Below are 9,110 nucleotides of genomic sequence, written 5' to 3' on the forward strand. Positions count from 1 at the left end.
CAACATCTGACACGCAACAAAATAATGGTTTTTCTGTTTACTGCTGTGTTTCAACACAATAAAACAGAAGTAAAACTTTAATGTACCTCACCCAATGTTATCTTCTTTTGGATGAAGAAGATTTCATTGTTTGTTTTTTTTCCCTCTCCTTTCCTTCTGTCTTATCAATAGAGCTTTAAAGCCTAAAAGCAGAACTCAAATGGGAGGGAAAAATTGGGGAACCACACAGGGCAGAAAGGGAAAGTACAATCCTTACTCTACTGCTCAGATTGTGACTCCAGCACAAGAGAGACCAGGGGAAACATGAGTTGTTCAGCTGGTATTCCCTCCTGAAAGCAAGGGGGAGAGGAGGCCAGAGAGGAGTGTGAAATGGGAGTAGCCATGGGTCCATCTCAGAATAGCTTGCTGAGCACACAGAAGGAAAGTAACTTACCCATCCTTCCCTCAGAGCAAACGGGGAGCCAGAGAGGAATTGTGACTTGAAGTCATAATTTGTTCTCCATCTATTCCTGATATGCTGGAGAAACACTCTACCCCTTACTCAAGTCAGATTATAAGGTTATGATCTAGCCCTATGAGTGAAGTATGGAAGGCAAGGAGAGTTCCTCTTTGTAAAAACTACCAACTTGAAATCTAGTTGTTGTTGTTTTTTCAAATAAGTTTAAAGTCATTTTAGGTGCTATTCCACCCTGCAAGTTCTGTGGTTTTATAATCACATATTGTTAAAAAAATCTCCCAGCTGTTGTTCTTTGAAAGAACCAGACAAACAATAGGGAAAAAATAATTGACTCTGCAGAGGGAAACAGTGAAACTGACTATACACAAAGTGCAGTCACGTGTATAGAAGAAACAAACTGAAAAAAACAGAGATTTGTTTTCCCTCTAGTCTTTCAGAAATAGTCATTTTACATGTTACTTGTAACATGAACTCAGGTTAAAATAATAGGCGGGATTTGAATTTTTAAATTGACACTGTCTCTTTAAATGTTTCATATGCTTGCTCTTAAAGATTCAATTATGAATCTTGAACCTGATTCTTATGTAAGTGATCTGTGGTGTAGATGTGCAATCTAGGAGTCTGGACTGTCTCCCAACTGCTGTTCGATCACATAGCATCTATAGCTATCTATGTATGGCTAAGAGTTTGTGACTATTTCTTTCAGATAGGCCCCTCATGACTATAGTCCATGCCTTCTGCATCTCCAGATTAGAGTGCTGTAGTGTACTCTAAATAGGGACTACATTTGAAATCCAACTGAAAAAACAGCAACCAATGCAGGATTTGGCAGTTCATTTGTTGGGTGTGTCTTGCTGTGAGCACATTATTGCAGTGCTTTTGCATTTGCATTGGAGACTCTTAGGGTATCATTACACTACATTGCAAACCCAAGTCTGTGGGACACAGGTTTGTGCATTTATGGGCACCTCTGGGCCAAATCAGCCCCACCCTTTTACACCTATGCAAGGTGTCAAGCCTGGAGTTAAAAGAGGAAAAGCTCATTTTAGTAGTGGCTGATTAGAAGATCTATTCAGTAAGCCCCTGAAGAAAGGCCTTGCTGGAGCCAGACCCTAAACATAGGCACCTAAATGCCAGAGCCTTCTTTGAGCAGGTGGGCCTGATGTGACCTTTGTTTCTTGTGTTCTCCATAGCTAGTTAGGTTCCTTTTTTGACGGCTCTGCAGAAGAGTTGGCCTGATAAAGATGGTGAGAAAGACCTAGCTGAAGGCCATGGCAGGAAGGAACCCAGGAATAAAGCAGAGAGTCTAAACAAACAGACCTTATGTACCATATACAGGGTGCCTGCACTGGAACCCATAGTACCGGGTGGCCTGCATTCCCCTACTTGCTCAGGTAGGGTCATGGTGCAAAGACCCCCAGAGCCAAGGACTGGAAGGCCCACAAAACCTGAAGTTGGGTGAAGCTACTGTATGATGTTGCCAGACTATTGGTATGTGGGACTTGTTTTATCCTGGAAAGGGTAGGGCTAAAAGTGATGTGGCTAAATCACAGTTTGAGGCAGACCACTGCAGTCACAGTGAATGTCAGCAAGGCATTATACTGGATTTCCTCACTTTTGCTTGCTCTCTTTTGCAACCCTTTTAATGTGGTTTTTGTGTATAATTTCCTAGGTTTAAAAAAACCCCATAATACTGACACCGATACGGGTCATCTGCATGATTAGAACCTTTATGTTTACCACAAAGACCTCTGCCACTTTAGCTAATGGAGTAATTGATAAAAATAGTAGGTTGCCATCATGTGTGGACCAGCACTAGAGGGGGATGAGACACACATTGTGCCATTTGGTTTCACAGATATTTGCTGATAGCCAATTAATTGTGAGGCTCAGGAATCTGGGTTTCATTCCAGACTCTGGAGGGGAGTGTACTCTGGTGGGCACAGACTTTTCTGCCCATTCCACCCTCCCCATTCTGTCCCATTTTCTCCATCTTGTCCCTGTTCTATCTCTTCACCTCCCCTGGTTCCTCATCACAGTTCTGTTCTCCCACAGCCTGTCACTGCTCCTCAGGCTTGTCATTCCAGTCCCAGACTCCTTGCCTAGTGAGTCCTAGTCTGACAGATTTGGAACTCCTTGTAAAAATTTATGAAAACAGTATCTTGATTCAGTTATTGTAATGTTTGCTCTAGGCATAAAATGAGATAATTCAATAGCAAGATTGTCAGAAAATGCTCCCAGAAAAGGTGGGCATCGATCCAAATATATTGTTTTCAGTAATGCAATATTCATTGACTTCAAAGCCCTGGCTCAGTCCCCTTGCTGGGCCTGCCAGACAGGTTTTCCCAGGAGCAACTTGGCCCCTGTGAAGAGGGATGGAAATCAAAAAAAGACACATACTCCATCCAGGGGTTAATGAGAACAGACTCAGCCCCAGACGGTAGGGATTTGGGGTAAGGCTGGCCTGCCTAGGACTCTAGGGGAGATAGACATTTATGTAGGTCTTTTGTTGCTTTAAAAATCCTTTTTCCTCTTATACTGTGGTTTGTTCCTATGGTTAAACTGTGGTGGAGTAGGGACTGTCTATGTGGGGGAGGGGAGAGCCAGGGAGGATTTTAGGTGAGATGCAGGTATTCAGCGGTAACATGAGCTAGGCCTGGGGGAGGGGAGGTGACACCTCTGCCCAGGAGCTAGACAAAGAAAAGGGGCGGAGGGGAAGGGTTGAGTCAGTCTTCGGTTGGGGAACTGGGTGGTGGGTTTTCAGGGGATCCTAGGCTGGGATCCAAGCACCCTGAACCCCCCAGAAAGGCCAGATTGAGGGGTCCTGGCTCTGAACACAAGCTGGGCTGTATCCTGTGTTCCTGTTGTTCAATAAACCTTCTGTTTTACTGGCTGGCTGAGAGTCACTGTGAGTCCCAGGAAGAGGGGTGCAGGGCCGGACTCCCCCATACTCCGTGACATAAACAAATAATATTTTTGTTTTAAGAACACTGCTTTGAGTCACTGTAATCTACTGGTCATAGGCTCCAGAAGGAAAAAAATGTAGGTACCAACCAGAGTAAGCATGGTTGATACACAAAGTACTGTAGCTCAGGGCCTGTTCTAAGAGTGGGAGAGTTGCAGGGTTCCCTCTGAGATAGATGGAGACACGAGCCCCAAGACATGAGGGGTTGCACTCAGAGACACAAGAAGGGGTCAGAGGTGCTTCTAGCCCTCTAACCATGACATCTAGTCTCACCCTTCTGGACTCCCCAGCCCAGTCTCCTTGCCCAGCCAATCCCAGTTTCCCCCTCACATCCCCTCATGAAATGTGTCTCTCCCCCACCATAGCCTGTAGTTGCCCCCCAAGACCATGTATCCCATCCCCATTGGCTCCCAGTCACCCTTCCTGGGCTCCTTGTCCAATTTCAGTGTCACCCACCTCAGCAGCTTGTCCCAGTCTCTTTGCCCAGCAAGTTACGTTCTTCCCTTGCTCTTCATCAGATCTGTCTCTCATCCCACTGGTTCTCAGCCCCAGTTTCCTTGCACTGGTTCTCTGTCTCCCATCCCACTCCTAATCTGATTCTCCCCACCTACTGGTTCCCAATTTCACACGTCCCACTTTGCTCTCTAACTACCAATTCTAATCTCCTTGCCCAATCTGTTGCAATCCACCCCCCTCCCCAGCTTTCAGTTCAGGTGTCCAAACCCAGCATGACCCACAGCAACACACACAGCTGCAATTGCGGGGAAAGTTCTGCTTAGCCTCAGGCAAGAGCATGATCAGTACTGATGGAATCTTTCAAGCTTTTAGCTGCAGTCTAACAAGTCTCTACTGAGCATTCGCAAACTGTGATTTTTCAAAGTCTTATAATTTGGGTAGATTTTCACAGAGATGACAAAAGACAGTAAAGCCATCCCACTGCCAAATTTCAAGCCCCTAATCCAAAGCAAGAGGGCACTAAAGCATCAAAAAGAAAAGATTGCCAGAATTTTAACCAGGCCTGTCATTTCAGAAAAATTCAAAGGGGCACAAAATTATGTCAGCAGATATAATACATATAATGTTCTCTCCTGCAAAGTCTGGGGGTGGAGAAGAAGGGGAAAACACAATGGAGCATACTTACCTATGAAAAGTCTGGGGGAGGCAAAGTCTTTAGGGGGACATATCCTCCACTTGCCCCATAGCAAACGATGCCTCTGATTTTAACATGGGCAAAACAGTTCATTGTTCTTTAACCTTGTTCTCAGAAACAACTGAACACTTTTAGCTGAAATTTTCCAAAAAATGCAGCTTGAGGCATAGAAAATTTCAGCCCAAACAGTTTAACATTTGGCAAAATTATAAGCGACTGAAAACAGGGTCTTATAATGGGAAATGTCAGATAACAATAGGCAATGCTACAAGTCCCACCTATAATAATGTCTGAAATAAATAGTCCCATTAGTTTCATCGAGGTTGCTTGTGGGCAGTGACTGCTTTTCTGAGTGAGAGTTTATAGGATTGGGTCCTTATTTGGATGTGGAATTGATTAATTCAGGAAGTAGTTAGAACTTTTGAGAAAATATGTCCATTGTTTTTGTTGACTTATGGGAGGTTTTGTTCTATAGCAGGACAAATTAACAGTTCTCAGGACCCCAGTCTGTGCTATATATTCAACAAAGCATATGCTTTACCAACTACTCTATTTTCCTATGACTCTTTGTAAATTCCTTGTAGGAGATCTGCTGGGAGTAATTTGGAGTGAACATCTACAGACAAAGACATAAATAGCTGCTCCTGAGTGAGCAAAATGAGGCTCTTGTCAGAAATCTCTTGATTAAGAGCCTCTGAAAAAGTGTTGCCACACTGCAAAAGTCCCGATATCATCAGAAGATTAGTTCTTCTTACGTTCTGAATTAGAAAGTGTCTAAGACAGAGTTGATTATCAAAATTAGTTTCTGTACTCCATTTTCATTTTTTTATTACCAAAATAAATAAATAACAGGCTAACAAGGCAAAGGTACAGAGCTGTTCTAATGCTAATTTCAATGTACATCTTCTGTGAAACCTATAGGTGCTCCACCTCCACTGAAATATGCTTCATTTGCTCATAAATTTTATATGAAAAACAACTAACACAAAAGGAAATAAGAAATCCACAGAGCAAACGTTACCCCCCATTATCCTTAAAGGAGAGTTTTCCATTCCACCTCATCACCCTTTCGGCCTCCAGGATCTGCTGCCCTTTCATTGTGGCTTGGTTCTAATGGCCTTGGGTCCAGATTTCCAGTCTGTCTGAGAAGCACTCATTTCAGGAATAAGAGAGAGGAGAAGATGTAGGTGTGACATTTCACCCCATATTCTTTTGAAAATATGCTTATGATATGAATATGACATAACTGAGATGTACTTTGTGCACAATAGATCTTGTAAGATATCATTGGAAAACTTATAATTTACTGAATGTGATTATCCAATTTGTATGCCTGCATCATTTCTGTATCTGAATTTAGGAATATTGACTATGTATCTGTATTTCAACTGTGCTACTTTGGGTGACGCTCACTGCTAACACTTCAGGTACAACGATGGAAAAGACAGACAGGGTAGATGGCCCGTCAGCAAGGACAATGGACTATGGACTATGAAAAGGCTTGGCCTTCCTGCGGACGCTCCATACTGCCACTGACTCATGGACACTGTGATACTACAGAGTCAGGTGGTCTTGTCACCTGATACTAAACATTACCTGGGACTTCCTGTAACTTTCCACTGGAAGGGAAGGAGGGTCAAGTTTGGGAAACAAAGGATTCCTGCCTTATGTAAATCCTATTTAATGGTGAGGAGGAAGGCAAACAGGACTCCTCCTCTCCATGGCCTGTCTGCCCAGGAAGAGAGACTGCAAAAGCCACCTGAAGGAAAGGGAGGAGTCTGGACTGAAAAGGAATATTACTGGAACTCTGAACCACAGCAAGTTTGCAACCTGCCTACAATAACATTTAAGGTGAGAATTTACATTTTGTAACCTGTTTCTTAAGTATATTGAGCATAGCTTGCATATTTTGCTTTATTTGGTCAGTAATCTGCTTTGTTCTGTCTGTTATCTCTTATATTCACTTGAAATTCACCTTTTGTAGTAAATAAACTTATTTCTTGTTTATAATATAACCCAGTTTATGTAATTTCTAACTGGGGAGGGCAAGAAGTTGTGCATATCTTCCTCCACATTGAGGGGGGGGACAAATTTCATAAAACCTTTGGGTTTGTACCCCTTAAAGGGAGTGGGCGCGAGAGTGTTGGGGCAAGCCCCTAAGGCTGAATCTTTCCAGAGTGGATCTCTTGATCTCTGTACAGCTGGGTGTGGCCCTGCCTCTGTGCTTGGCCGGAAGAGGTTTGTGAGCTTAGCCCAACAAGGACAGGTAAAGGGGACAGGCTGGCACAATAGGCTGACTCAGTGGCATCTCAGCACATCAGGTGACACCCCAAAGGGCCCAAGACTGTCACAGTAGGATTTACCACCCCCAGCATGGCGGGGCCTTAGGGCTGCCCTACCTTATGATTCAGCTATCCCTAAACTCCCTAGGAGTCATAGGAAGATGAGAATAGCCAGTGTTCAGTGGCAATTTGGTCCTGTGCCCTTCCCTTTCCTTGCCCTTGGAACTTCCTCAGTATGTCCCATGAGCTAGAGGTTGTCAAGAAGGCTGATGTGGAGCCATTTTACCCAATCTGTGCTAGTTGGGGAGCCCTCACACCAGAGGTATTCCCATGGGCAGTTAGGCTATCCAGAGCCTTTACAGCTTCCTTGTGCCACCAAAGCACCATGAAAAGGACTGTAGAACCATAGATAATTGGCTCTATTGTCTTAATTTTTGTCTGCAAGGCACCATGCACATCTATGTTACTATATAAAGAGTATTGATACTGTAGGCATCATGAGGTGGTGTTAATGTTCAGCTTTGGGAAGACATGCTATAGTGGTGGTAATTTTTGGATTATTCAAGTTTCTAGCGGAGGCAGGTTCTTTGGAGAGGGAGCTGTGCCAGCAAAATGATAGTTTGTTCTCTTCCTGCTTAGTCATTTCTTAGGGCAGAGATGCTTCCTGGGAACCCAACATTGGTGTTCGGCTGAGGTTCCTGGAAGATGGGATTGCCCTGCCTGCTGTTTGAGCACCCCTGTTTCCAGAAGCACAGGAAAACAAATTACACTTCATGTCACTGATTTCTCCTCCATGGAGAAACTGATTTGCACGACCATGGACATCTGTTATTGCTTGACAGACAGATGATACTGTGTCAGAAGAGGCAACAATATAATTGCTGTCTAAATAAGTGTTGTTACAGCTTTCAGTTTGAAAGCCGTAATCCAATCAATCCTTTGAATATACAGGCATAAGGCTGAATTGGAACAGTTTAATGATATCTGGGTCAGATTCACATTTAGTGCAAATCAGCATAGCTCCACTAACTTATGAAGCCGCACTGATTTACACCAGTTGAGGGGCTGCCTCTGGCTAAATTGTTTGGGGCTGACCAGCTTGAAAAATGAATTAGTGGCTACATGAACTAAACAAGGGGCATGGAAAAAAATAAAGAATGCATCTTTTGGAGCTTTTTGTTTTGATTTTTACCATATTTTTCCCCAGAGAATTTATTTCTCTTAATAGCTTCTCTTATGCAGATTTTTGCTCCATCCTTGTGGTCAAGGTATTGCAGGAAAATCTGCTACCAGTTTTGTGCTACTATTTATTTATTAAAATCACTGGAAATAGATGTTGCCATGAAGATGCATCAAAACTATTTTATTTTAAAAGGAAATTGTCCCTACTAGGAGCCCCTAGGATAGGAACAGTGTTAAATTGTGTATAGACCAGATTTGTTTGAACTAAAATGGGTTTGTTTTGCTTTGTTTGTGTATACTAACTGCATGGTTCCTCCTTAGCAATATATTCATGTCCTGTGAGTATAGGTTTCTCAAGGGCTTGTCATATGTAATTTCCATTTAGTGATGAGTCATATGTAGAATCTGGAGAGAAAGAGGGAGACACATGTGCAGACACACACCTGCACATCAGAGTCTTCACCTGGTTGTTTCAGCTTCTTCATCCCAAAGGGCAACTATCCCTCTCTGACATTAAGAAACTCCTCTTTTGTAAGCACTGAAGGCACTAAGGGCTTGATCTTTCAGGGTATGTCCACACCGCAATTAAACATCTGCAGAAGGCCTGGGTCAGCTGGCTTGGGCTCATGGGGCTCTGGCTGGGGGGGACTGTAACATTTCCGGGTAGACATAATCTTGGGCTGGAATCCTAACTCTGGACCCTGTGATTGGGAGTGTCCCAAAGCCTGGAATCCAGCCTGAGCCTAAACATCTACACTGCAGTTTTACAGCCCCACAGCCTGAGACCCTTGAGCCCAAGCTAGCTGACCAGGGCCAGCTATTGGTATTTAATTGTTTTGTAGGCATACCTTCAAAGGATGGAGCACACCTGTGAGTTGCTTCATGCTTTCATCTTCTGTTAAAGTCAGTGGGAACTGAATTGCTCATCACCCTATGGAAATGCTCAGAACCTTTCCGGATTGAGCCCTAAACTGTTACTCAGAGAGTATGTCCACACAGCAAAAAAAGGCTTGCAGTAGTTCAACTGACTCAGGCTTGCAGGGCTAAAAATAGCAGTAGACATTCAACCTGGAG

The sequence above is a fragment of the Mauremys mutica genome, chromosome 1 (genome assembly GCF_020497125.1).
Source record: "Mauremys mutica isolate MM-2020 ecotype Southern chromosome 1, ASM2049712v1, whole genome shotgun sequence".
NCBI lineage: Eukaryota > Metazoa > Chordata > Testudines > Geoemydidae > Mauremys > Mauremys mutica.